General features: G+C 44.4%; 1 long non-coding RNA gene across 1 annotated transcript in view; it reads left to right on the top strand.

The window, feature by feature from the left end:
* The window catches only part of LOC135103287 (uncharacterized), a 68,609-nt gene that overhangs the window by 23,283 nt on the left and 17,826 nt on the right, over positions 1-27,500 (top strand). The window contains exon 2 of the long non-coding RNA XR_010269974.1: positions 22,419-22,491. This is a non-coding gene — a long non-coding RNA (uncharacterized LOC135103287). The remainder of the gene's footprint in view (positions 1-22,418; positions 22,492-27,500) is intronic.

Below are 27,500 nucleotides of genomic sequence, written 5' to 3'. Positions count from 1 at the left end.
CTTCCCCTGCTTTTATTTTCCTTCATTCCTAGCCACACCCTGCACACTTCCTATCTGCTAACTTTACCTACCTACCTAATCACTCCTTACCCTTCTTCCTTCCCCTGCTTCTGCTTTGCCTTGTTACCCTGCCCAGCCACACCCTGCATGTATCTACTAAGCATACCTACCTCACCCTACCACCTGTGCACCTCCTAATCCCAATCCTCATAAGCGGGCCATTTGCTACATCTTTTTTTCCCTCTAGAACTTTGGAGTGTATCTATTTTTCTCTGTAAGTAATTTTATGCCCCCACTTTATATGGAAATGAAGTAGCAGAGTGAGTCTTAAGTTTTAGGTTACGGTGTTGAGAGAGGGAGAGAGGGAAGAGAGAGGGAGAGGGAGAGAGAGGGGGATTGAAGGGAAGAAGGGAGTGTGGTGAGAGATTATCCTATGGCGACCTATGGGTGTGCAAAGAGGAAGAGTCTGGAAAGGGGGGAAGAGAGGAAAAAGGGGACGATTAGGGAGTGAAGGGGATGAGAGGGAGGAGAATTAGGGAGTGGTGAGATCTTTGAGAGGGAAGAGGATAGGGAGGAAATGGGAAAATGGGTTTAAGAGATAAAGAAGGAAAAAGTTGGGAGAGAAAGGGTATGTGAGGAAGAACAAGGGTGGAGAAGAAAGAGGGGAGGAGGCTAGGATGTGTAGATAGGAACTAAGAGGGGAGAATGGGGACTTGGGTTTAGGGGAGAAAGGGGAGAGGTAAAGAGTGTAAGGAGCGGAGGAAGGAGGGAGGTGTGAAGGAGAGTGGAAGTGGAGAAGTGGAGGAGGTGGAATTTTATAATGATGAGGTGGAGCGAAGCGAAAATTTGAAGTTGTTTGGTCAGTAGCATTAACACACACACACACGCACGCACGCACGCACGCACGCAAACTTCTCTCTCTCTCTTTCTCTCTCTCTCTCTCTCTCTCTGCACGCCTGTTTGCCTACCTGCGTGCGTGAGCGTCTGCGCGTGGGTTCATCAGGCAGGAGGCAAAATCCTTGAGGAAAATTCTCATTTCTTGAACGCGTCCTGGACAAGTATTCATCAGCTTCTGAACTGCTGGCAAAAATGTGAGTTACATCATTTTTGTCTTCCTTCTGTGAGGCGCTGGGGGAAAGGAAGGGGGAGGGAGGAAGAAGAGGAGGAGCAGGAGGAGTTACAAGGTGTGGGGGAAGAAGAGGAGGGGAAATGGTACTTTGTTTTAGCATTTCTTTCAAGGTGTGGGAGGGATAGCGCGTTATGTTGGTGGAAGGTTGAGAGGGGTGTAAATAGTGGTGGTGATGGTGGTAGTAATGAGATATGCTTGCGTGGGTCTACTGGTCTTCCTCTTTCTCCTTATTTTCTAATGTTCCTGTGGTCTGAGTGTTGGTGGGGGCAGTGGTGGTGAGTCAGTGGTGAGTGGTGGTGAGGTTTTGGTACAGAGATTGTTCTGAAACGTTTGGCTGTGTTTCTGAGGCCGTGAAGAGAGAGAGAGAGAGAGAGAGAGAGAGAGAGAGAGAGAGAGAGAGAGAGAGAGAGAGAGAGAGAGAGAGAGAGAACAAAGCATAACTGTCCCTTTCTTGTTTTTGAATCGCCTACTGCACAAATCTGTCCCCTTTCTTTCCTCAACCGTCTCCCCTTTCTCTCTCCCTCTCCCCTTTCTCTCTCCCTCTCCCCTCTTCTCTCACCCTTACCCCTCATCCTTCATACAGCAGCCTTGAGGAGGGGATCTGGTGGGGGAAATACCGGGGAGGGGAGCGTGTTCTATGGAGGGAAGAGTTGGATGCTGTAGTATTTTTCCCCTTTTCCCTCTCTCTCTCCCTATTTCCTATCATTTTCTCATGCCATTTTTCCTCTTTTTTTCTTATATTTTTGTTCTTTGTTTTCTCTTATTCGTCTGCGTTCCTTTGGCTCTTTATTAATGACTTCTTCTCCTCCCCTCCCCTTCCCCTTTCCCTTCTTCATTCCCCCTTTAATTCCCCTCGTCCCTCCTACATTATTTTACTCCACAACGCTACTTCAGTCCTCCTCCTCCTCCTCCTCCTAAGAAAACTTTAATTTCGAAAAAAAAGTAAAGAAAAAAAAGTAATTTGAAAAGGTCAACATAATTTTCTATTTTTCTTTCACTTATTTGTATTTTTCTTTATTTTTTTTTGTATCCGGTTGTTCTTTTATTCATTTATTTTTTGTTTTATTTTGGAAGTCCAGTTTTTTATCAGTTACTTTTATCTTATGTGTTTATTATTTTTTTCTTTTTTCGTTGATTTTATTTATTTGTTTATTTTTATTTTGAAAGCTTATTTTTTATTTATTGTTTTGCTTGTTTGTTTGTTTGTTTGTTTTTCTTGTTATTTTCAGTGATTTTGGAAAACCATTTCGTTCTTGGTCATTTAAAACTGTGACTTTGGCCACGAACCCCCCCATTATTCTCTCTCTCTCTCTCTCTCTCTCTCTCTCTCTCTCTCTCTCTCTCTCTCTCTCTCTCTCTCTCTCTCTCTCTCTCTCTCTCTCTCTCTCTCCTCCCCTTCGCCATTCCCTTGACATTGCCGAAAAATCACTCTCCTCCACTCACTGCTGCTTCCCCTTCCCTTACTGCAGCCTCCCCTCCCTCCTCCCCTCTTTCTCTCCCTCCCCTCACCCTCCCCTTCCTAAGCCGAGTTTATTTCACGGGATGTGGAGTCGATTGATGGTCAGGGTCAGTACCTCCCTCACCCCATTCCCCTCATTCCCCTCCTCCATTCCTCCCCATATTCCCTACGCCTCGCCCTCCTCTCTCTCTCCCTCTCTCTCTCTCCCTTCCTCTTCCTCTCACCCTCCTTGCTTTCCTCTATTTCTTCCATCTGTTCCTCTCTCACTCCATCTGTCAGTCTTGGTTTTCTTTCCTTTTGTTTTATTTTTCCTTTCTTTTCTTCCTTTTCCTTAAGTCTTCGTCGTCTTTGCTGTATTTTTTTCTTCTCTCTTCCAATATTTTTTTCCCTACTTGCCTGCGCGTTTCCATCTTTCTTTCTCTCCTTTTTCGGGTTTTCTCACTCATCCCTTCTTTTCTCCTCCTCCTCCTCCTCCTCCTCCTCCTCCTCCTCCCTTAAGTGCTTTATTCTTTCCACTTTCTAAGATGCTCTTGTATTTTTCTTTCATCTTTGTCTTAAGCCTCAGTCTCTCTCTCTCTCTCTCTCTCTCTCTCTCTCTCTCTCTCTCTCTCTCTCTCTCTCTCTCTCTCTCTCTCTCTCTCTCTCTCTCATCCGTTTTGCTTCCATCTTGCCTCTTTGTTTCCTCTCCTCTGCATTATTGCATTATCTGCCTCCTCTTCTGTTTTCTCTTTGTCTCTCTCCTTCTCTTGTGTCTGTCCATCTGTCTCTACCCGTCTGTCTGTCTGTCTGTCTGTCTGTCTGTCTGTCTGTCTGTGTATGATTTCTTATTTCTATATCTGTCTTATATATATGAGCATGTATGTTTAAGTCTGTTTTCCTATTTCTAGATCTGTATATCTGCCTATGGGTGTGTTTGTCTGTGTATTAATTCATCTATAAATCGTACTTATATATATTTCTGCTCTGTCGGTTTTTCTTTCAGCATGTCTCTGTCTGTTTGTCTGTAGAGAGAGAGAGAGAGAGAGAGAGAGAGAGAGAGAGAGAGAGAGAGAGAGAGAGAGATGAGATGAGACAAGATGAGATGAAAATAAAAAAGAAATAATGTGACAAAAAAAAAAAAAGGAGTCATTTTAATTAAATTTGTCACGGAGGCCCTGGACACACCACCGCCACCACCACCACCACCACCACCACCACCACCACCACCACCACAGGCTTTGCGGTCAAAAAATAAAAAGTGGTCTCCAGCATTGCATTTTAGTCTCATCCACCCTTTGACTGATATTATTTTTTCCCTTTCTCTCATGTCTTCTATATTTTGTGTCTGCAATATGAGCTTACTTTTTTTTTAAATATTTTTTCTTACTTCCTTCCTCCCCCATTTTTTTTATTCCACCTTCCTTCCTTTTCGTCTCTCTCTCTCTCTCTCTCTCTCTCTCTCTCTCTCTCTCTCTCTCTCTCTCTCTCTCTCTCTCTCACTTATCTTCTTTTCCCCTTCATTGTATTATATATTTTGTAGCTGCGATAGGAATTCTTTGAGTGTGTGTGTGTGCGCGTGTGTGTGTGTGTGTGTGTGTGTGTGTGTGTGTGTGTGTGTGTGTATCATTTATTTTTCAGTCTCCCTCTCCTTCCCCTCTCCCCTCTCCCACTTCTCCCTCTGTACGAAAGCACGTTGAAATTGTACTCAAAAATTATTTCGGGGAATATTCAAATGAGTTCCACCTGCGCGTGTGTTTTGTATCAGCAGCTCGTTTTCTCTTTCCTGCATGTCGATCAGAGTACCCTGATTAAAAAGAAAATGGGAAACGGCGCGTAAAGTACTACAGCTCCCATTCCCGCTTGTGTGCTGAGAGAGAGAGAGAGAGAGAGAGAGAGAGAGAGAGAGAGAGAGAGAGAGAGAGAGAGAGAGAGAGAGAGAGAGAGAGTGGCAGACATAAAAATAACAAACACAGAGAAAGAGACAGGCACACACACACACACACACACACACACACACACACACACACACACACACACACACACACACACACACAAACACACACACAAAGGACATCACCTATTTATAATGAAAGCCACGCACACTGCTGCAAGATTCCCGTTGTTTGCATTAGCGTTTTTGTTTAAGCGAGCCGCGTAATAATAATAATAAGAGGGAGAGAAAGAGACAGAGAAAATAAAAGAGAATAATACTGGAAAACCCTTGAGAGCGAGCTGCGTGGGTCTGTTGATGAAGAAAGGCTGCCTGGTAATGAAAAGCGTTTAAAAGCATCGAATACAGGCAGCCGGAGGAGCCTCGGGTACTGACGGCGACGCTGACAGGCCAGCGGTGCCCAGCCAGGCGGACCGGGCGTGTGTATGTGTGTGTGTGCGTGGGGAAGCATGGGGAAGGGGTACCACTCCTCATGTTCCGCAGCAGCTGGGGCAGAACTGTGGGGTCTTTGGTAGCTTTGATCTGCATCTATCTGTGGGGCCTCTAGTCCCTGCTGGCGGCTGGGGAGCGGCTGGGGATGTCCTGGGGGAGGCACGGGGCACGGACGGTCATGGTGGTAGGGGTTGGGGTTTGGCAGCTGCATGAAAAAGAAAGGGAAGGAGGGTGGTCTAGGTTATGGAGGGAGGGGTGCTTGGTTCGTCCAGGGGTGGGTGGGAGTGGGAGGGTGCGTGGATGCATAGGTGGTCATGGCGTGAACGTGTGTGTGTGTGTGTGTATGTGTGTTCTGTCCACTGGCGAGGCGGAGGTGATAGTGGTGCAGATGTCAATGTGTAGCCTTTGCCGTCAACAGACCTGGGATATGTGTGCTGGAGGGCAGGAGGTGTGTGTGTGTGTGTGTGTGTGTGTGTGTGTGTGTGTGTGTTGGTGGTGGTGATGGTATTAAAGCAAGTGACTAGGTAGAAAGTTTATGGGTCCGAAGGCCGTGATGGATAAAAAAAAAAAAAAAAAATGAAGGGAGGCTATGAAAGACAGAGAAGGGCCAAGGAACAGTGTTAAGTATTGGAAGGAAATAAATTAACATGAATAAATAAGAATGCAGGGAGGTACAAGAAAAGACGACACGAGGAAAAGAATAAATGATAAAAAAAGACAATATTTCAGATCAAAGTAAGAATCTCACAAACCCACGAACATACTTTCCTTTCCTTTTTCCCTTTCCTTTCTCTTCACACTAATGCACTACTACCTCTTTCATCCTCTTTTTCCCCCTCTCCTTTCCCTTCCCATGCTCTTACTCCTCATCTCTTCCCATTAGCTCTGCGTTGCGTTTCAGCCACTCTTCTTTGCTTGTATTTCTCTCTCTCTCTCTCTCTCTCTCTCTCTCTCTCTCTCTCTCTCTCTCTCTCTCTCTCTCTCTCTCTCTCTCTCTCTCTCTCTCTCTCTCTCTCTCTCTCTCTCTCTCTCTCTTCCTCACATTTCCTCGCCGACTCAGTAAGGTCTCACATTCCAAGACATTCCTCTCCTCTTCTTGTCGCTCTCAAGAGATGCCAAAAGTTTATATGCTTCCCTTAACACTCATCATCTTCTTCCTACTTTCTTCTTTACCCACTTCCCATCCCTACATTCACATTTCTCTCTCTCTCTCTCTCTCTCTCTCTCTCTCTCTCTCTCTCTCTCTCTCTCTCTCTCTCTCTCTCTCTCTCTCTCTCTCTCTCTCTCTCTCTCTCTCTCTCCACACTTTCACTGGCGCCCTTTCTACGTACTCCCTTTCAAGCGTTCCTACGCCCTCCTGCTCCCTCTTCGACGCCCGCACCTCCTCCCCGCACTCAAACACACCTGGGCACCGCGATTCTTATCAGGCGTACTGGGGAGCTGGTGCAAGGAATTGGAGGAGGAAGAGGAGAAGGAAAAGGAAGAGAAGGCAGGTATAGAAACTCACTCACCTCACCTCACCTCCCTTTACCTCACCTCATCTCGTCTTGCCTCATCTCACCTCACCTCACCAGAAGCTCACTATCTTTAAAAAAAGGGGGCAATCTCTACACCTTGGTGGGGCATCTGTTTATAGGACACTCAAGCTTATTAGGCAAACAAGCCCTGCGCGTATAAACAGCCGCCAAGCAAACAATCTGTGAATACAAACACACACTGAGCTCAATATGTGTCGGGACGCAGGTTGTGTTGATCCTGCACTCCACCGCTGATCGCTCCTGATACACCAGCCCCAAGACGCCGCCGCCATCACCGCGCCCTTTGAATTTTTCAGCTCAAGGAGAAGGCGCTGCAGCAGGAGGAGGAGGAGGTGGTGGTTGTGGTGGTGGTGAGGAGGGTAGAGGGGAGCGTAGTGGCTGAGATGAAGGGCACAGGAATGTACAGAAGGAGAAGGAGGTTGTGGAGCAGCAGGAGGGTGGAGGTCATAGTGGTAAAGGAATGTACAGGTGATGGTGGTGGTGGTGGTGAAGGACACACACATAAAGGTAAAAGGAAAAGTGTTTGGGAAAAAGGGAAGTGTTTAATGTGCGAGGAAAGTAGTGGAATTGTGAAAGTGGAGTGAGTCGATGGAGGGAAAGAGAGGATTGGAATCTATGTATCTATTTTTTCTTTTTTCTTTTTTTATCGGTCGTCAAGGTAACGTTTTGTATATTGTCACTTTACTCTCTCTCTCTCTCTCTCTCTCTCTCTCTCTCTCTCTCTCTCTCTCTCTCTCTCTCTCTCTCTCTCTCTCTCTCTCTCTCTCCCCTTGTCCCGTGGTGTCAATATCAATCACATCCCATTTTTTTTTATTGTATTCTTTCCATGTGTGCTTTTTTTTTTATCCTCTTTTTTTCCCTCTCTTTTTTCCATGTCAACCTTTTCCTGCACTTTTATGTCCAAGAATTATGATACAAAAAAACCTCACACATTACTGACCTGAGTGTGTATTTTCATTGCACTTTTTCATTTATTTATTTATTTATTTATTTATTTATTTATTTATTTATTTTTTGCATAATCTGAAATCGGTGGGGGAAAAAAAAGGAGTGGAAAAACAAGTGCTGTATATTTTCTCTGTACTTTTCCTTAATGATACTTTTTTCATTGGGACAATCGAGACGGAGTATATATATGTGTGTATATATATATATATATATATATATATATATATATATATATATATATATATATATATATATATATATATATATATATATATATATATATATATATATATATAAATAAGACTTGCTGTATTTTCTGAGTGGCATTTACATTTTGTTGATACTCCAGTACTTACCTCCTATTTCTTTTTGTTTCGTTTGTTTTCCCTTTATCCCTAACTGTATATATTTTTTCTTATTGCTGATACTTTTATTTGAACGGTCAAGGCAAACTCTAAATAGCCTTCCCAAACAGCTCTCCTTTATTTGTTGACATTCCAGTACCTACCTCCTGTTTCCCTTTGCTTCGTTTGTTTACCTGCCTCCCTGTCTCCACATATTTCATTATAGTTTATATTTTTACTGAGCGATCGAGATACAGTACAAAAAAAGAGACAGTATTTCCGAGTAGGTCTTTTTTTTTGTTGACACCAGTACCTATCTCCTGTTCCCTTTGTCTCTCATGTTTACCTGGCTCCCTTACTTGCTCCCCATCGAGTCACCCCTTCACCGCCTTTCATCCTCCCCCTCTTTCACACCTACTTAACCTGCTGCCCCACTTTCCTGCTCCCTTGCTCTACTTTTCCCTACTTAATGGGTCTTTTTCCTCCCTTCAGTCCCTCCTTTACTCACTTCCTGATCTAATTTTTGGCCCTCTGTAACGTACTGACTTTTGTTTTCCTTGTCTGTGTGTCTGCCCGTCTTGGCTTGTCTTGTCACCTGCCCTGCTCTCTTATTGATTGGAGTTTTGGCCTAGTTTTACCTGTGTCTGTCTGTGTGTTTGTCTGTGTGTTTGTCATGTCGTGTTCTTGTTTTTTCCTTTCATTTTGACGTGTGTGTGTGTGTGTGTGTGTGTGTGTGTGTGTGTGTGTGTTGTTACCTTGTTTCGTGTTGTTATTCCTGACTCCTCTTCGTTTTCTAACCTGGATCTGTTTGTTTTGTCTGCCTCCATGTCTTTTTTCTGTCTGTCTGTCTGTCTGTCTGTCTGTCTGTCTGTCTGTCTGAATGTATGTATGTATGTATGTATGCATGCTTTACTTGTTTGTCTTTCTGTTTTGCTTTCTCTCTCTCTCTCTCTCTCTCTCTCTCTCTCTCTCTCTCTCTCTCTCTCTCTCTCTCTCTCTCTCTCTCTCTCTCTCTCTCTCTCTCTCTCTCTGCATTCCTTACCATTTCTGCTTTTCCTTCTAACTTTTATTCCCTTTCCTTTACACTAAGTCCCATTTTCCTTGTCACTCGCCTCCATTATCCCCTCTATTTCCTCGTTCCGTTCTCATTCCAGCCATCCACTCACTCCCTCCACTTCTCTGCTTAATCATCTACCTTTCTCTTTTTTTTTTTTTCTACCTGTACGAGTTACTCAATTATAAAGCATATTCTTACTGCCACTCCTCCCCTTCCAATCTTTCAGCCCAACACTACCACGCTCATTATATATTACAGCCTGTCCACCTGCCACCATCACCTGCCCACTTACCTGTCCAATCAACACTCCGACTCACCTGTCTCATTTCCACACGCACATTTTACCTCCCGCCACCTCCGCCGCCGCCGCCACAGGTTAATTGGGTGTGGGAATTACGTGTCTGTTACCTGGTGTTAGTCTCTCTCTCTCTCTCTCTCTCTCTCTCTCTCTCTCTCTCTCTCTCTCTCTCTCTCTCTCTCTCTCTCTCTCTTTTGTAGCCCTTGTCCTCTTCTGCCTTTTTCTGCTTTTTTGCTCATTCATTATTTATTTCCTTGCTTTACACTCACTCTCTTTACTAAACGCACTCTCACTCTCTCTCTCTCTCTCCCTCTCTCTCTCTCCTATAATTTCTCCAGTCTCTTCTCCTGTCTGTCTGTCTTACTGTCTATGCATGTATCTACTCTTCTCCTCCTCCTCATCCTCTTCTTACCGTTTCTTCCCCTCTTCCACGCCCTCTCCTCGCCTCCCCGCGCCTCCACGCCCCGCCCCGCCCGCCACCTTGGTATCGGCCCGCCAGAAGTGTGAAAGAGATTCGGTCAATTTTTCTCAACTTCCCAAATGAGATTTTCCAACTTGTCAACTTGTGTTTTTCGCTTCTTGGAATCTGTGAGGTGTCTATCCCCTCCTCTCTCCCCTCCCGCCTCTCTCCTCTCCCGCCTCTCCCATCCTCTACCCGTTCTCTCTCTTGCCCCATGTGCCTCTTATATACTCTCTTATTTTCTCTCTCTTATTCTCTCTCTCTCTCTCTCTCTCTCTCTCTCTCTCTCTCTCTCTCTCTCTCTCTCTCTCTCTCTCTCTCTCTCTCTCTCTCTAAAATTACTGAGTTTTATCCTTCATATCTTATTTCATCTTGGTTTTCAGTGCGTGAGAGAGAGAGAGAGAGAGAGAGAGAGAGAGAGAGAGAGAGAGAGAGAGAGAGAGAGAGAGAGAGAGAGAGAGAATTTTTTAATCCCAGAAAGCGTTTTTATTTTTTATGTCGTGAATTACATAATGACGAAAAAACGTAAATGATGTTTATTTTTGCAGCCTCTTTCCATCATTTTAATATTTAATGGTGTAATTTTTCTTTTTCGTTCACTTTTTTTTTAAACGCTCATGATTTCTTTATTTCTTCTCGTTTCTTTTCTTTTCTTCTCTTTTCTTTTGTTTCTTATCTTTTCTTTCTCATGAATAGTTTGTTTTCTTTTACTGCTGTTTCAATTTTTGTGACTATAAATACATTCTCTCTCTCTCTCTCTCTCTCTCTCTCTCTCTCTCTCTCTCTCTCTCTCTCTCTCTCTCTCTCTCTCTCTCTCTCTCTCTCTCTCTCTCATCGTTTCTTCTTCCCTTCAACGTTCTTATTTACTCTCCCCCTCCTTCTCTTTTCTTCTACAATATTCCCTACTTCCTTTTTTTGTACTTCCTCTATCTTTCCTTCCATCCTTCTTTCTTTCCTTATCCATCTCTTTATCTCCTCCATCTCTTCCTCCATCACCACATCCTCCTTCCTTCTTTCCTTCCTTCGCAGCCTCCCAATCCCATCTCTCTTTCCTCCAGCCTTCATCTTCCATCCTTCCCTCCTCTCCTCTTTCTCTCCCCACCTCGTCCTCCTCCTCCTCAGTCCTTCCCTGGAGACAAATGCACTGCCGACTACAGCTTATTTTTGGGAGTTTAAGAGGATTTAGTGAAGCGAGGCTGTATTTTTCCTGGAGATTTCTTAATAAAACATAATTTGCTGGGATTTATCAAGGAGTTTGTCAGCGTCGGGAAGAATGGCTGGGGAGGACGAGCAGGAGGAGGAGGTGTGGGGGAGGTACTGTGGGGAAGGGAGAAGAGGTGTGGGGAGAGAAGTGACGAGTGAAAAGTAAAGGGTTCAGGAAGAGGAAGGAGGAAGGGAGGAATTGATGGAAAGGTGGAGGTAGGCAAGGAGAGATGGAGGGAGGGAGAGATAGATAGATAGATAGATAGATAGATAGATAGATAGATAGATAGATAGATAGATAGAGAGAGAGAGAGAGGGGGGTGGCATGGTGTGAGAATATGCTATGGATGTATGTTATTAGTACGTGTGTGTGTGTGTGTGTGTGTGTGTGTGTGTTCGGAATGAAAGTAGTGACACAATCCTTGCATTCCCCACTAAACCAGCGTTCGCATTCCACTCTTGGCAAACTTTACTCATAAACGTCACCTCACTGCATTGTAATGAGAGAGAGAGAGAGAGAGAGAGAGAGAGAGAGAGAGAGAGAGAGAGAGAGAGAGAGAGAGAGAGAGAGAGAGAGAGAGAGAGAGAGAGAGAGAGAGAGAGAGAGAGAATATCACGACCTGACCTTTTCCTGGTGGTTCTGTAACGCGTCGTAACTGGGAAAGGTCGTTTGGAGGGTCATTCTGAGGGTTACGGGGGTAGGGGAGGAGGAGGAGGAGGAGGAGGAGGAGGAGGAGGAGGAGGAGGAGGAGAATTATAATGGTATGAGAATAGGCAGAAGAGAGAGATAGAGGATATGATTGCAGAGAGAGAGAGAGAGAGAGAGAGAGAGAGAGAGAGAGAGAGAGAGAGAGAGAGAGAGAGAGAGAGAGTCCTAAAGGTATGTAATAAACAAACACTATTTAAAATAAAAGAAATGCAGATAAAAAAAACAATAAAAATGAGAAGAAAGTACAAAAAGACAAGGCAAAACAAAGGAATAAGAAATGAGGACGGAATGGACGAAATGGAAGGACGAAGAGGAGAGGAAAGGAAAGGAGACAGGAGAGGAAGGAATAACAAAGGGGCAGTGCAGAAGACGAAATTGAAGGGAAGGAAGAATTGAAAGAAGGAAGGAAGGAAGGAAGAAAGGAAAGAGAAATAAAGAGAATATAGGGGGAGTAAATTTTCTTTGGGATTAGTTTGAGAGAGAGAGAGAGAGAGAGAGAGAGAGAGAGAGAGAGAGAGAGAGAGAGAGAGAGAGAGAGAGAGAGAGAGAGAGAGAGAGGAACACGTATTATAGTGAAAGTAACAAAACTAATTCACTTTCACCCTTTCTTCGCGTTATTATCTATGCAAATTTCACTCTCTCAGAACTTCTTTTTCTCACACCAATTCTTCTCCCCTGATCTCATAATCTGAACGAACTTTTCTGACGGTAATTCCTGGTTTTGTTTCTCCTCTTTTTTTGTTCTTTTTATTGACATTTCACTAATTTATTGTTTTTTATCAAGTTTTTTTTTCTCAGACTGGCTTTTGTTTCTATATAGTATTTTCCTTCCTTGATTTTGGAAGGTCACTAGTGCACGTGTGTGTGTGTGTGTGTGTGTGTGTGTGTGTGTGTGTGTGTGTGTGTGTCAGACAGAGTGTGAGTGTATGCGATATTTAAAGAGGGGTTTTGGCGGAGGGAGGGAGAGATAGAGGAGAGGGGCTGGGTGAAGTGAAAGTAGAGCAGGGAGAGGAGGGAGAGAGGAGAAGGGAGAGGAGGAATCGAGGGAGGTGGAAAGGAGGGCAGGGAGGGAGGTGACGGGAATGGAAAGGTGGGTGATGAGTAGCGAGAGGAGGGAGGAGGTGACAGGAAAGGAGAGGAAGGGGGAGGTGATACGAAGGAAGAGGAAGGGGCGAAATGACGGGAAGGGAAAGGAGGGAGGGAGGGAGAGGAGGAAGGGGGAGGGGAGAGGAGGGGTGGAAGTAGGAAAAGGTTACTTGTGATTAGATGATGTAAAGATCATCAGTCTGATTGTTGCTAAATTTGGCGCGCGCGTGAGAGAGAGAGAGAGAGAGAGAGAGAGAGAGAGAGAGAGAGAGAGAGAGAGAGAGAGAGAGAGAGAGAGAGAGAGAGAGAGAGAGAGAGAATTAACATAAAACGCTGTTCATTATAAAACAAACGTCGATGAAGGCAGTTGATATGAAAGCGAGCAGCAGAAGAAAGCAAGACGAAGGAAGAAAAACAAATCAGAAAACTAAGACACCAAGAAGAAAAGAAAGAAAAGGAAAGGAGACAAAAAAAAAGAAAACAGACTCAAGAATATGTAGTGAAGAGGAAGGCATAAAAGGAAGGAAGGAAGGAAGGAAGGAAGGAAGGAAGAAGAGAAAGATGAAGGGACTATGGAAGGAGAACAATATCATAAGTGTAAGGAGACCAGGTCAGAGACGCCACCGTTTAGTTCATATATATTGCTATAAAAAAAAAAAAAAACTATCTTATCTAAGCTGTGTATCCTTATCGAGTTCACATTCCGAGAGGCACGGTGGCAGGTACTGTGGAAGGCTGGGAAAGGTCGTGGGTGATTGCATTAAAAGGTGACAGACTGCTCGCAACCCTGGCAAAAGAAGAGGTAAGAATAATAGAGAACCCTTTGATGTTGTGCTCGTATATAGACATGAAACATTTGAAACATCTATTTGTCACTAGTATTTGTTCATGACTGATATAGTGCATGGTTTTTCAAGATCTATATGTATTAGTTAGTCTTTCTGAAGTAAATATTCTTTTTTTACGCCGTGGAAAAATGCGTGGTTGTGTGGTGGATGTTGTAAGGATGCTGTACTCTGTGGAAAACGTGAGAAAACTAGGAAATATGGCATAAAATGAAAGACAGACTGCTTTAAACCTTGGAAAAAGACTAAGAATAAAAAAAAAAAACGCTTTATTTTACATGAATATGGATGTGAGGCTGCAGGGTGATGCATGGAGTAGCGGGAAGATGTTGTAAGGATGCTGTGTGCAGTGGAAAGCTTAGCAAGACTAGGGAATGCAGGGAATACTCTTGAAAAATCTTGTAATCTTACCTCAACTGCCATTAACACGCTGTAGTTGAAGGTATTGGTGTTTACAAGGCTGTCTTCATGATTCTAATGACAGTTCGACAAATATTCTGCATCATCACTGAGAAAAACACATGAGAACAGACTAACCATCTCTGTAGCCTCTGAGAACAATCCTTCTGAGAGAGCCAAGTGTTTCAAAATGCTGAGAGTCGTGAGAGGGTGTTCGCGATCGTGGGAGACCAGTGAGAGTGATGGGAGAGTTGCAGTAGTGATGAAAATACACACGTTGCTGGGGAAATCTCGGAATGGGTGTGAGAATTGTTGTGAAAGGCTGTGAAACGTCAGTGGGCTGTGATGAAAGGCTGTGGGGAGGATGTGGGTGGGAGTGGGAAGCTTGAGGAGGGAGTGAAAGAATGTGTAAAAGTGTGTGTTAATGGGAGGAATGGGAGGGTGGGGTGAGGGGGTGAAGTGTTTGTGGTGAGAGAGAGAACTTTCTTTTTCTCTTTTTTCTCAATTTTAATTCTTTTTTTATTTGTTCCTTCCTCTTTCTATGCCTCAGATTCTCTCCTCCTTTACTCTCTCTCTCTCTCTCTCTCTCTCTCTCTCTCTCTCTCTCTCTCTCTCTCTCTCTCTCTCTCTCTCTCTCTCTCTCTCTCTCTCTCTGCCCTTTCATCCCCTTTCTGACCTTTCCTCTCTCCCTCTTCACCTTTCTCCTCCCTTATTCCCTCCTCCTTTTACAAATTTACTTTTTTTTCCTGTTTTTCATCTTTCTCTACCCTCCCTCTTTATCTCCTGTCTGGCTCTCCCTCTTGGCTTCACTTCTCCTTCCTCCTCTTGCTCCTATCTCTCCCTTAATTTCTCTCTCCCTTCCTTCCTGTCTCATATTTTCCCAAACTACTTCCTAATATTGCCTTTAAAACTCTTTATCTTGTTGTTTTATCGCCTTCCTTTACTCTTACTTTAAATTTTTCTGTCTCTCTCTTTATCCTCCTCATTTCTTACTGACTCCCCATCTCTTCCTTTTCTTATTTTTCTTCCATTTATTAAGTATAATTTTTTTCCTCTTTTACTTGTTTCACTTGTGTTCTCCTTTTTCTCTAAGTTTCCCCTTCGATTTTTTCTTCGTTTTCCCCTCCTTCCCTTTCCCTCAGTCTCTCCCCCTCAGTCTCTCTATCTCTCGTCCTCCCCTTATCAGTCCCCTTAATTCCACCGTTCTCACTCCTCCCCCTTTCAGTCATTCCCCCCCTCATGTACCTTACCCAATACCTAAATAACCCCTCACCACCTCACTTCCCCTTCCTCTTCCCCTCACTTTCCTCTTACTCATTATTTCTCCCCACCTCCCATTCCTCTTCTGTACCTTACCCTTTACTTAAACTTCCCCTCACTCCCATCACTTCCCCTCACTTTCTTATATTCCCAATAATCTCCCCTCTTCCTCTTAGTCTTTCCCGTTTCCCCTCACCTTCCCCTTTTTCCCCTCAGATGTTCCCCTCAGATAAGGACAGATATCCCCAGCTCCCTCTCCCCTCATAAAGAGCAGACGGTGGGCCTCATAAAGCCTCGCCTGTGCCCCTCCCTAATTAGCGTTATACATTAGGAGGGAGGTGAGACAGTGGGTCAGAGAGAGAGAGAGAGAGAGAGAGAGAGAGAGAGAGAGAGAGAGAGAGAGAGAGAGAGAGAGAGAGAGAGAGAGTGTCCTTATTTCCTCTTTTCTCATTATCTTTCCTTTCTTACGTTTTTCCTTTTTCTTTCTTTCCCTTTACCTTTTCAAATAGTTTCCCTTTTCTTTTTCCTTTTTCCAATTCGCTCCATGAAGAGAAGAATCACTGTGGAGGAAGAAAGGAGGGGGCAGGGAGGGGGCAGGGATAGGGCAGAGAGGAGACAGGGGAGGGTCAGGAGCAGGCAAGGAGGAGTTAGGGAAGGAGGCAGGGGGAAGTTTGGGAAGGATCATCAGGAAGCAGGAAAGAGACAGGGAGAGAGGACAAAGAGACAGGGAGGAGGCCAGGGAGGAAGCAGAGAGGATGCAGGGCAGTACAGGGTGAGGCAGAATGTTTTTCCTCTTGTTAGCTTTGCCTGGGCCTTTTCCTCTCCATTTTTAAGAGGGGTGACCCATTGCACTTACCTCCTCTCAGGACTTTTGCCATTTTTCTCCTCTTTTTCCTCTTTCTCCTCCTCGTCCTCCTCTTCCTACTCTTCTTCCTCCTCTTCTCTCTTCCTCTCTTTTTCTACCCTTTGGTTTCCACTCGTCTGTTTTTTGGTTGTGTCAGGGCGTGCTCTCTCTCTCTCTCTCTCTCTCTCTCTCTCTCTCTCTCTCTCTCTCTCTCTCTCTCTCTCTCTCTCTCTCTCTCTTTCTCCGAATTTATTTCACAATCTTAATTTCTTTATCTAATTTTTCTTTATTTTTTTCTTTTTTGTCATGTCTCGTCCCTCTCATTAATGAGAGAGAGAGAGAGAGAGAGAGAGAGAGAGAGAGAGAGAGAGAGAGAGAGAGAGAGAGAGAGAGAGAGAGAGAGAGAGAGAGAGAGAGATAGATAGATAGATAGATAGATAGATAGAGAGAGAGAGAGAGAGAGAGAGAGAGAGAGAGAGAGAGAGAGAGAGAGAGAGAGAGAGAGAGAGAGAGAGAGAGAGAGAGAGAGAGAGAGAGAGAGATAACGACAGGGTTATAAATGAGTGAGTTGCCAGCGAGGAGTCAAGGATATAATTAATAACAGCGACAGACAGACTGACAAACAGACAGGCAGGCAGACAGGCAGAGACAAACAGATAGACGAACTGAGCCATATAAATAGTTCCTGTGCGTCATTAGCGGCTTGAACACACACACACACACACACACACACACACACACACACACACACAGAGAGAGGGAGAGGGAGAGGGAGAGCGCACAGCCACCCCCTCTTCCTCCCACACATACAAACATGCAGCATTTCTTGTGTGCAGGGAAGCGGCCGCCTCACTGCACTTCCTCATATTTGGCTTATGAGGGAAGATAAAACCCTGATGCAGTTCACAGTCCACTCAACTGCCATAAGCCATGAAATCTCCCCTTTCACGGCCTCCTTCCGCTTCTCCACCCTACCCACTGCCCACCTACAACCCTCCTCCACCCACCCATCTCCACTCATTCACTCATCCACTCACCCATCTCTTTGTTTGTCCAGCCACCCGCCCGTCCCGCCCACTTGTCTTGTCTGTCAGATGCGATATATATATATAGGAGAAAAGAGGTTGGTATCTTTTCTTTCTCGTTTTTGTCTCCTGTGCCGTGGTGTGTTTTGACGAAGATTGGCTCGTGTGTGTGTGTGTGTGTGTGTGTGTGTGTGTGTCTGCAAAGGTAAGACAACACTCAAGATTTGTCATGTTGAAAGTTTGTAAGATGATTGAAAAGGAGGAGGAGGAGGAGGAGGAGGAGGAGGAGGAGGAGGAGGAGGAGGAGGAGGAGGAGGAGGAGGATTTGAAAAGGTTAGTATATTACGTAAGGGAGGAAGAGAACGTGTGAGGATGATAGGAATGAAGGGAGGAATTATGGAGGAAGAGAGAGAGAGAGAGAGAGAGAGAGAGAGAGAGAGAGAGAGAGAGAGAGAGAGAGAGAGAGAGAGAGAGAGAGAGAGAGAGAGAGAGAGAGAGAGAGAGAGAGAGAGAGAGAGAGAGAGAGAGAGAGAGAGAGAGAGAGAGAGAGAGAGAGAGAGAGAGAGAGAGAGAGAGAGAGAGAGAGAGAGAGAGAGAGAGAGAGAGAGAGAGAGAGAGAGAGAGAGAGAGAGAGAGAGAGAGAGAGAGAGAGAGATGCCTTGACACGCTTGGGGACGGGAGTGATGAGAATATTGAGATGTGTCTAGAGAGAGAGAGAGAGAGAGAGAGAGAGAGAGAGAGAGAGAGAGAGAGAGAGAGAGAGAGAGAGAGAGAGAGAGGGAAGGGGAGTGAGTTGGCTTGGAAGTTAATCAAGTTGGTGGGGCGGCCGCTGCCATCACCACAAAATGTTACTAATTTAATCATTCACGGTGCTCCTGTTGGCCCTGGGAAAGAGAGAGGGAGAGGGAGAGCGGGGGAGATTGAGGAAGAGGGAGATGGAGATAGTAGGAGATAGTTATTGCATGGAGGGAGGTGGAAGGAAGGAATTACTGTGGGATGCTTGTGGGACGAATATGAAGTGACGACCAAGAATATTAAAGGTGAATATAAAGGTGTTTCTCAGGTGACTTTTGGAATGTTAGCTTGTATTGGAGGAGTAAGTGTGGAGTAGGAGGTTAAGGGCTGAGTGTGGAGGCTGATGGAGGAGGTTGTTAGGGAGTGGGAAGGGTGAGGAGTAGTTGGTAAAGGAAGGTCAACGTGGAGGAAGGTGAGAGAGTGTGTTATGGTGGTGGCCTCTGGTGTGGGAGGTGGAGGGAGAAAGAGTGGAGGGTGCATAGGAAAGTGGAGTACAGTGGGAGTGAATGTGAAGTCTGGTCTCTCTCTTTCTCTCTCTCTCTCTCTCTCTCTCTCTCTCTCTCTCTCTCTCTCTCTCTCTCTCTCTCTCTCTCTCTCTCTCTCTCTCTCTCTCTCTCTCTCTCTCCTAACTATCAATAATTAACAAAACACTCACTTTCCTCATTCTTCTTTTCCCCACAACCCCTCCCCCTCTTAATCTCCCTTTCCTTCCCATCACCTTCCCCATCCTCCTCCCCTCACTTTCCTCATTCTTGTTTTCCCTACAACTCCTCCCCTCTTAGTCTCTTCCCCATAACAAGGAGAGGCGGTCAGGCACTCCCTCCACCTCCTCCGGGTATTGTATTGGCCCAGGTAGTGCCCCGTGCGTTAGTCTGCGGTGCCAAGATGCCATTTTTAATTACAAGGTGCCAGCCAGGTGAAGGGGGCTGATGGGAATAGGAGGGGAGGGAAAAGAGATGGTACAGGGGTAAGGAGGGGAGATAAATGGGTGAGGAAAGTAACTAGTGAAGGGGAGAAAGGTATTGGAGGAAGGGTGGTTGTTGTTGTTGTTGTTGTTGTTGTTGTTGTTGTTGTTGTTGTTGTTGTTGTTGTTGTTGTTGTTGTTGTTGTTGTTGTTGTTGTTGTTGTTGTTGTTGTTGTTGTTGTTGTTGTTGTTGTTGTTGTTGTTGTTGTTGTTGTTGTTGTTGTTGTTGTTGTTGTTGTTGTTGTTGTTGTTGTTGTTGTTGTTGTTGTTGTTGTTGTTGTTGTTGTTGTTGTTGTTGTTGTTGTTGTTGTTGTTGTTGTTGTTGTTGTTGTTGTTGTTGTTGTTGTTGTTGTTGTTGTTGTTGTTGTTGTTGTTGTTGTTGTTGTTGTTGTTGTTGTTGTTGTTGTTGTTGTTGTTGTTGTTGTTGTTGTTGTTGTTGTTGTTGTTGTTGTTGTTGTTGTTGTTGTTGTTGTTGTTGTTGTTGTTGTTGTTGTTGTTGTTGTTGTTGTTGTTGTTGTTGTTGTTGTTGTTGTTGTTGTTGTTGTTGTTGTTGTTGTTGTTGTTGTTGTTGTTGTTGTTGTTGTTGTTGTTGTTGTTGTTGTTGTTGTTGTTGTTGTTGTTGTTGTTGTTGTTGTTGTTGTTGTTGTTGTTGTTGTTGTTGTTGTTGTTGTTGTTGTTGTTGTTGTTGTTGTTGTTGTTGTTGTTGTTGTTGTTGTTGTTGTTGTTGTTGTTGTTGTTGTTGTTGTTGTTGTTGTTGTTGTTGTTGTTGTTGTTGTTGTTGTTGTTGTTGTTGTTGTTGTTGTTGTTGTTGTTGTTGTTGTTGTTGTTGTTGTTGTTGTTGTTGTTGTTGTTAGTTTCTTTGCATTACTATTTATCTGTCCGTCTGCCTGCTTGAAATTTCTCTCTCTCTCTCTCTCTCTCTCTCTCTCTCTCTCTCTCTCTCTCTCTCTCTCTCTCTCTCTCTGAACCAATCCTCGTAAACCCTCGGTAATCCCACTTCCCATTCCCCTCTCTCTCTCTCTCTCTCTCTCTCTCTCTCTCTCTCTCTCTCTCTCTCTCTCTCTCTCTCTCTCTCTCTCTCTCTCTCTGTACTTCCATCTCTTCATTCTTAATTTTTCTTCCTTTTACTTCTTGTCTTCCTTCTTCTTTGCTATGTTCCTTATGTTCTTCCTCCTCCTCCTCCTCCTCCTCCTCCTCCTCCTCCTCCCTTGAAGGTCATTTGATCGTATCATTAAATAGGGCGACAGTAAGAACGGCTGGAGGGAGAGGGGAAGGGAACAGAGAGTAAGGGGAGGGAGAAGGAGAGAAACGGCCCTTTGTTTGGGGGATGGGAGAGCCTTCCGTCCTTATATTTTATCGGGGTGACAGATGGGGAGATGGGGAGAAGGAAGAGGAGGAGGAGGAGGAGGAGGAGGAGGAGGCTGGAGATATAAGATTGGGGAGAGAGAGAGAGAGAGAGGTGGGAGAGAGAGGAGGGATATTGCGCTGGAAGACGATCTTGTAGTCGGCGCCGCAAATGGGGAGGATAAAGAGGGGGAGAGAATAATAGAAACAGAAGATGGGGAGGATAAGTGAGAGACGAAATAATGGAAGTGGAAGATTAGACGACAAGGCTGGATTAATTGCAAGGCTTGAATTTGTACCGAGAGAGAGAGAGAGAGAGAGAGAGAGAGAGAGAGAGAGAGAGAGAGAGAGAGAGAGAGAGAGAGAGAGAGAGAGAGAGAAACTTGGATATGGACCTGCTGAGTCTCTGCTGCTACTACTACTACTACTACTACTACTACTACTACTACTACTACTACTACTACTACTATTACTACTACTACTTTTTATCTTTTAATTGTCATTTTTATTTTTTCTATCTTCTTTTTTTTTCTTCTTCTTCTATAATCAACACCACGGATTTATACAATGGCCATAACAGAGGGCAGGATAAAAACTCCATTAGATAAGGAATAGATAAAAGCGCGTTAGCTGGAATTGTTTGTTTAGAGGAGGAGGAGGAGGAGGAGGAGGAGGAGGAGGAGGAGGAGGAGGCGGCCCTGTACTTTCTCCATCTTCCTGTCTCGAATCGTCTCCTCGAAACAAAAGTCAGAGTAATTTGTGCATTTTTTATTCTCTCTCTCTCTCTCTCTCTCTCTCTCTCTCTCTCTCTCTCTCTCTCTCTCTCTCTCTCTCTCTCTCTCTCTCTCTCTCTCGTATGGGTGAGTGAATTGTCATCAGTAAGCCTGTCCCATCTACCTGTCTACACCTACCTTTCAGTTCGTCACCTGTCAGTCCGCCTCTGTGAATCGATTCGGGGGTCTAAGTGTTATGCAGTTTTAAGAGCGTTCAAAAAGGTCAGCTGGCGTTGGCGTGTGGGTGGGGAGAGAGAGAGAGAGAGAGAGAAAGGGAATGGGAGAAACTGTAAAATAGGACATAGGAGGAATCGAATAAACGGATATGAAGCAGAAAGGAGAAAATAAGGTTAGAAAAAGACCAGAACTAAAAGAGAATAAGAATAAGAGCAACAAGAAGAACAAGAAACCCAAAAAAGTAGCAATAATAAAGGAAAAAAACAGAAAGGAAAAAAGATGAAGAGAATTAACTACAAAATCATGAGAGGAAGCAAGAATAAGAGAGAGAAAAAAAGAAAACAAGGTGACAGAAGAAAGAAGAAAAGAAAGCAAGAAAGAAAAACAACAAAGACTTTGCTGAAAGGAACCTTAGTATGTAATAGTAGTAGTAATAGTAGTAGTAGTAGTAGATAGGAAGGGCATAGTAACAATAGTAGTAGTAGTAGTAGTAATAGAGAGAGAGAGAGAGAGAGAGAGAGAGAGAGAGAGAGAGAGAGAGAGAGAGAGAGAGAGAGAGAGAGAGAGAGAGAGAGAGAGAGAGAGAGAGAGAGAGAGAGAGAGAGAGAGAGAGAGAGAGAGAGAGAGAGAGAGAGAGAGAGAGAGAGAGAGAGAGAGAGAGAGAGAGAGAGAGAGAGAGAGACACAAGGACGGCAGTAAGGGCAGGGAGAGGAAGGGGCAGAAGGCAGGCAGGGCAAGAATGGTTTTTGAGTATTCCAAGGGCGGCGTGCCAGTCTCGTGTCTAATTTAATGGTTTGTGAGCGGGGACTTAATATGCATGAGGCGGATCCTTTGGGGGGAAGCAGGAGGAAGAGGAGGAGGAAGAGTGTTAAGGTGGTAGGGGTAAAGGAGGGGAAGGGGAATGTGGTTGGGGAAGAGGAAAAGTTTTGGTGGGGTAGGAATGTGTGTGTGTGTGTGTGTGTGTGTGTGTGTTGTTGTTGTTGTTGTTGTTGCTTGTTTGCATTATTTCCTTATTAATTTTTAAAGAGAGAGAGAGAGAGAGAGAGAGAGAGAGAGAGAGAGAGAGAGAGAGAGAGAGAGAGAGAGAGAGAGAGAGAGAGAGAGAGAGAGAGAGAGAGAGGCAAGGAAAATTAATGTTATGCATGTTGTTGTTCCTGTTTTACTTTTGTTCTTTGTTTTGATGTATGTTGGTGGTGGCTTTTATGTTATTGTTATTGTTGTTGTTATTATTATTATTGTTGTTGTCGTTGTTGTTGTAATCGTCCTTGTAATTATTCATACAAAACTTTGATATTCTACTCTATGAATGCTACTTTCCTTATACATGAGGTTGTATATCAGTAGTGTACATATTTTGTAAACGTATTTGCTTCTCTCTCACTCTCTCTGTCTTCCTTAGGTACAGTGTAATGAACTTCAGTCAAACTCGTGTCATGAACGGTGGATCAACTTGTACCAAACTGAGTCTCGGGGTGAGTGTTCTTTGCCTTCACTATCACTCCTGGCATGCCGTGTGTCGCCGCTTCTTTCGCGTGCGTGTGTGAGGGGGATGGGGAGAAGGGGGAAGGAGAGAGGGTGGATGGGAAGGGAGGGGTACTCATCGATCAGGTGTGTGTGTGTGTATTATTCAGGTGTGTTTGGTCATCCAAGGTGGACCTACACTGGCCTCCTGACTTCATCCCAGCCTTCCATCCACTCCACCACCGACTTCTCCACTTTGTTTCTCCTTTTTCTTGTCTTCTGTACGTCTTTTTCTTCTTTACTCTACCTTATTCTATTCACTCATCCATATTATTTTTCTCTTCTTGTCTTCTATACTTCTCTATCCTTCAATTTTTTTTATCTTATCCTAATCATCTAATCTTCCATTCACTCATCCATGTCATTCTTCTTCTTCCTTTCGTTTCTATTCCTTTTTCGTCCATTCTCTTCCTTTATATATACTTCCTCTTCTACATCATAACTCTCTCTCTCTCTCTCTCTCTCTCTCTCTCTCTCTCTCTCTCTCTCTCTCTCTCTCTCTCTCTCTCTCTCTCTCTCTCTCTCTCTTTTGCTACCTAACAATCATACTTTCTTCTCCACCTTCTCCTCTTACCCAGTTCCTTTCCTCCACTCCTCCACCAGTATCTGAAATCTCTCTATCTCTTGAATCTCTTCCTCTTCTTCCTCCTCCTTCTCCAATCCTATTTCTCTCATTCCTTTCTCTTACCCCAGTTCTCATACTTCTCCATTCCCTCCATTCACCTTATCCCGGATTCCTTTCTCCTCTTCTCTTCTCTCCCCCTTTCCCTCTCCTCCTCTTCCTTCCTCCCCTCCTCCCCCGCAATAACCTTTTCCGTACTAAAGTTTTGGGTCTGAAATAATTTATTCAGGCGAAGCGACACCCTGCTTTGTGTTTTGGTTTTTCTTATTAACTTGGGGTGTTTGTGCTTTACTGCAGAGAGAGAGAGAGAGAGAGAGAGAGAGAGAGAGAGAGAGAGAGAGAGAGAGAGAGAGAGAGAGAGAGAGAGAGAGAGAGAGAGAGAGAATGGAGTGTGGAGAAATGAACAGATGACAGAGAAGAGAGGGGTGAAGGAAGAAAGAAAGGAAGGAAGGAAGGAAGGAGGGTGTGGAATAATGCAGCATGCGTGTCTCGGCAAGGAAGGAAGGAAGAGGGAAAGGGAAGAAAGGGAAAGGGGTAGGGGGGATGTACGCGTGACAAAGTGACCCCCTCCCTTCCCTTTGACCTCAACCATAGGCAATCACAAGAGCGGGAAATTAATGTGGCGAGTTATAATTGGGTAATTAAATCGAGGCCTGAATCAGCGGGCTTTTGGTCTCTGGATCATTAATAAGCCTGGTGGTGGCGGCGCTGCAGGTGGCGGGGCGCGGGACACCTCCGGCGGGACACCATCTCCGGCCCCGTTAAGGACACTCAGGGGTTGGCAAAAGGGTGAAGGTACCTGGGTGTATTGAGTGTTTTAGGTGTTTTAGTCCAGCCAGGTGTGGTAGTGAGGGGAAGGTACAGGTGTGAGGGGAAGGTACAGGTGTGGTAGCCGAAGTGTGGTAGCCGTGGTCTCCTGACGGCGCGGCACAAGAGTGTTGGGATGTCTCTCGCCTATTTGCCGCCTCACTGACTCTCTTCCTCTCTCTCTCTCTCTCTCTCTCTCTCTCTCTCTCTCTCTCTCTCTCTCTCTCCACTCCAGGGATTGTGTCTTGTTTTCTTTCTTTTCTTTCCTTTTCTTCCTCCCGTCTTCTCTCCTCTCGTAGCTTTCTTTCATTATCTGTTATTCTTTCCATTCTATCTTCTTATTTTCCTTCTGCAGTTCATTTACCATTTCCACCACCACTAATATCACTTTCTTTCTCTCCTTTTTCCCTCCTTCCTTCTTTTCCTTCCTTCCTTATTTACTGTTTTTTTTTAATTGTCTGTCTCATTTCATCTTCCCTTCCCCTCACTTCTTTTCCTTCCTTCCCTCCCTCCCTTCCTCCAATACCTGTCTCATTGTTCCTCTTAACCTTTTGACTTTCTCTCCCCACTCCTTCTCTCCCTGATGTCTTTACTTCCCCTTCGTCCACTCTCACCCACTAAGACTAAGAGTGTTTCAGGTTTCTATAGGTTTGGGTATGTGTGTCTCTCTCTCTCTCTCTCTCTCTCTCTCTCTCTCTCTCTCTCTCTACCACGCCCATGCACATTCTAATACCGTTATGTAGATTGGTAAACAAACCCCCACCTAAAGAAAATTGGTCGATGATTGGAACACCGGTATTTTTTGATGTGCATTGCGCTTGTCCGCGTGTGTATGTGTGTGTGTGTGTGTGTGTGTGTGTGTGAGAGAGAGAGAGAGAGAGAGAGAGAGGGTGTAGGTGCAGGTAATAGGTTTTAGTTGCCAGGGAGAAATTTGAATTGAGTGAGTGAGGAGGAAGACACGAGGAAGGGAGGAAGGGATGGAGGGGAAGAGAAGAGAAAGGAAGGGAAGGAATGGAAAGGAAGGAATGAAAAATGCAGCAGCCTTTAACGAGCGGTAGATAGAATGGACTGACTGACTGATGGAATGGTATTTTGATATGAGAGAGAGAGAGAGAGAGAGAGAGAGAGAGAGAGAGAGAGAGAGAGAGAGAGAGAGAGAGAGAGAGAGAGAGAGAGAGAGAGAGAGAGAGAGAGAGAGATACATAGGAACCAAAAGGACGATAATGGAACTAATTAATCCCCACACAGAACATAATTAGAGTCAACACACACACACACACACACACACACACACACACACACACACACACACACACACACACACACACAGGTAAGAGGCGTCATTAATAACCCCGTGAGATAATAATATGGCCCGGCAGGTGTTCCCGTCCGCCACACCTGACACGCGGCCATGAGTTGGATTGATTGTCGCGCGAGTCAACACGGGACCCACTGATGAGCTCATTCACCTGCTTACTCACCTACTGGATTCACCTGCCCAGTCAATTAACCGCTGTTACATCCCCCTCATCTCCTAGTCACCTCTGTCTTTCCTTCCTTTTCCTGCTTTTCTCTTTTTCTCCTCTTCCTCCTTTATCTATTTCTAAACTTATTCAGCTTTTCTTCATTCTTACCATTTTCCTTTCTCCTTTATTATCTAGAAAAATTTTCAGTGTTTCTTCCTTCTCCTTAGCTCTTTTCTTCCTCCTTTATCATCTGCATCCAAATCTTCTTTCTTTCTTTCTTTATTTCCGTCTTCTTATCCTTTGCTCCTCCTCATCGTTCCTTTGTTCTTTCCCTTCGTCTTTTTTTCCTTCCTCTATTCATTCATTCTTTGACGTATCTTTTCTTCACCTTACTCTCCTCACTTTGTATTTACTCCTGACCTTACTAGTTCCTCCTTCTTTTATGTTCTGCCGTCTCTATCCACCCACTTCCTTTCTTTTTTTTTCTTTATTTACAACCTCACATATATACACCTCTTGTACCACCATCACCACCAACGCTATTACCTCCGCCACCATCACCACCACCCTCATCACCACAACCAATAACATTCTCATCCCTGCAACAGACTTTTAAACTTACCCCATCATGGCCCTCATTAACACACACACACACACACACACACACACACACATACGCACATACGAGTACGCACACAAGTAGCACTAGATCAAACCTTTCATCTCATCACCAGACTCATCTTAACATATCAGCTGACTTTGGAAAACAGTTGATCAGCTGATTCAACAGTTCCCCTAACAGCTGAGGACGAGGAGGTGGAGGAAGAAAAGTCGTGGAGATAAGGGAGGCTTGCAGAGAGGCAGGCATGGAGGTAGGGAGCATAGCGATGGAATGAAAGGTTAACGGTACAAGTGCGGGATAATAAAAGAGAAAAGAGAGGGAAGGGGGACGAGGAGGGGGAGATAGAGAGAGGGAAAAGGGGAAACGCTAATAGAGAGAAAGGGCCGTGGTCACTTTGGTGTTGAATATGTATAACAGGAAGCATGAATTGTGGCGTGGGGCATTACAGTGCTTCGAGGGGACCTTGGTGTGACTCGATCCGGGACACAGTGATTCAGTGCTTCATGAGAGAGAATAATTGTGTGTGTGTGTGTGTGTGTGTGTGTGTGTGTGTGTGTGTGTGTGTGATGATTGTGATGGGGAGTGAATGATGATGATGGGCTGATGGCTGGGGTGAATGGATGGGTGGATGGATGGGTGACGTGTACTAGTGATAAGGGTGATGGGTGGTGATGGGTGGTGATGGGTGGTGATGGGTGTGATGGGTGTGATGGAAGTAATGAGCGGTGATTAATACCATTACTAAACCTGTGAACAACATGAAAATGTGTAGAATTTAGTGACGTTTATTGCCACTCGTGAAAAAAAAAAAAATAGATAACAGTGAAAAATATACACTACATACGAACACACACACACACACACACACACACACACACACACACACACACACACACACACACACACACACACACACACACACACACACACACACACACACACACACACACACACACACACAAATAAAGCCCTGCTATTACAATGTCGACCATTATTATTATTATTATTATTATTATTATTATTATTATTATTATTATTGTTATTATTATTATTATTATTATTATTACTACTACTAGTGTTTGTTTATGTATATATTTATTTACATTATAATTCGGAAGATTTGTTTGTCAGAATGTTGTTTAAGGTTAGAATTAAGCTATTTTCTTTACTCTCTCTCTCTCTCTCTCTCTCTCTCTCTCTCTCTCTCTCTCTCTCTCTCTCTCGTACACTTAATGGTGATCCTTTATTTTAAGCTTACCTTTATTTTCGTAAACTTGGGACATTTTTGGCTCATAGTTTTAACCGTTTTCTTAAAGTTTGGAATATTAACATTCAGGTTTACTCTTTTTATTTTTTTCTTCCTATGCTTCAGAATTTTTTTTTGTTTCTTTTGTATTTTGTTTTTGATTTCTCCTGGCAAAGTTTTCCTCCTCCTCCTCCTCC

The sequence above is a fragment of the Scylla paramamosain genome, chromosome 9, assembly GCF_035594125.1.
Source record: "Scylla paramamosain isolate STU-SP2022 chromosome 9, ASM3559412v1, whole genome shotgun sequence".
Taxonomy (NCBI): domain Eukaryota; kingdom Metazoa; phylum Arthropoda; class Malacostraca; order Decapoda; family Portunidae; genus Scylla; species Scylla paramamosain.
The sequence above is the reverse complement of the archived record's forward strand: the minus strand, read 5'-3'. Positions and strand labels throughout refer to the sequence as shown.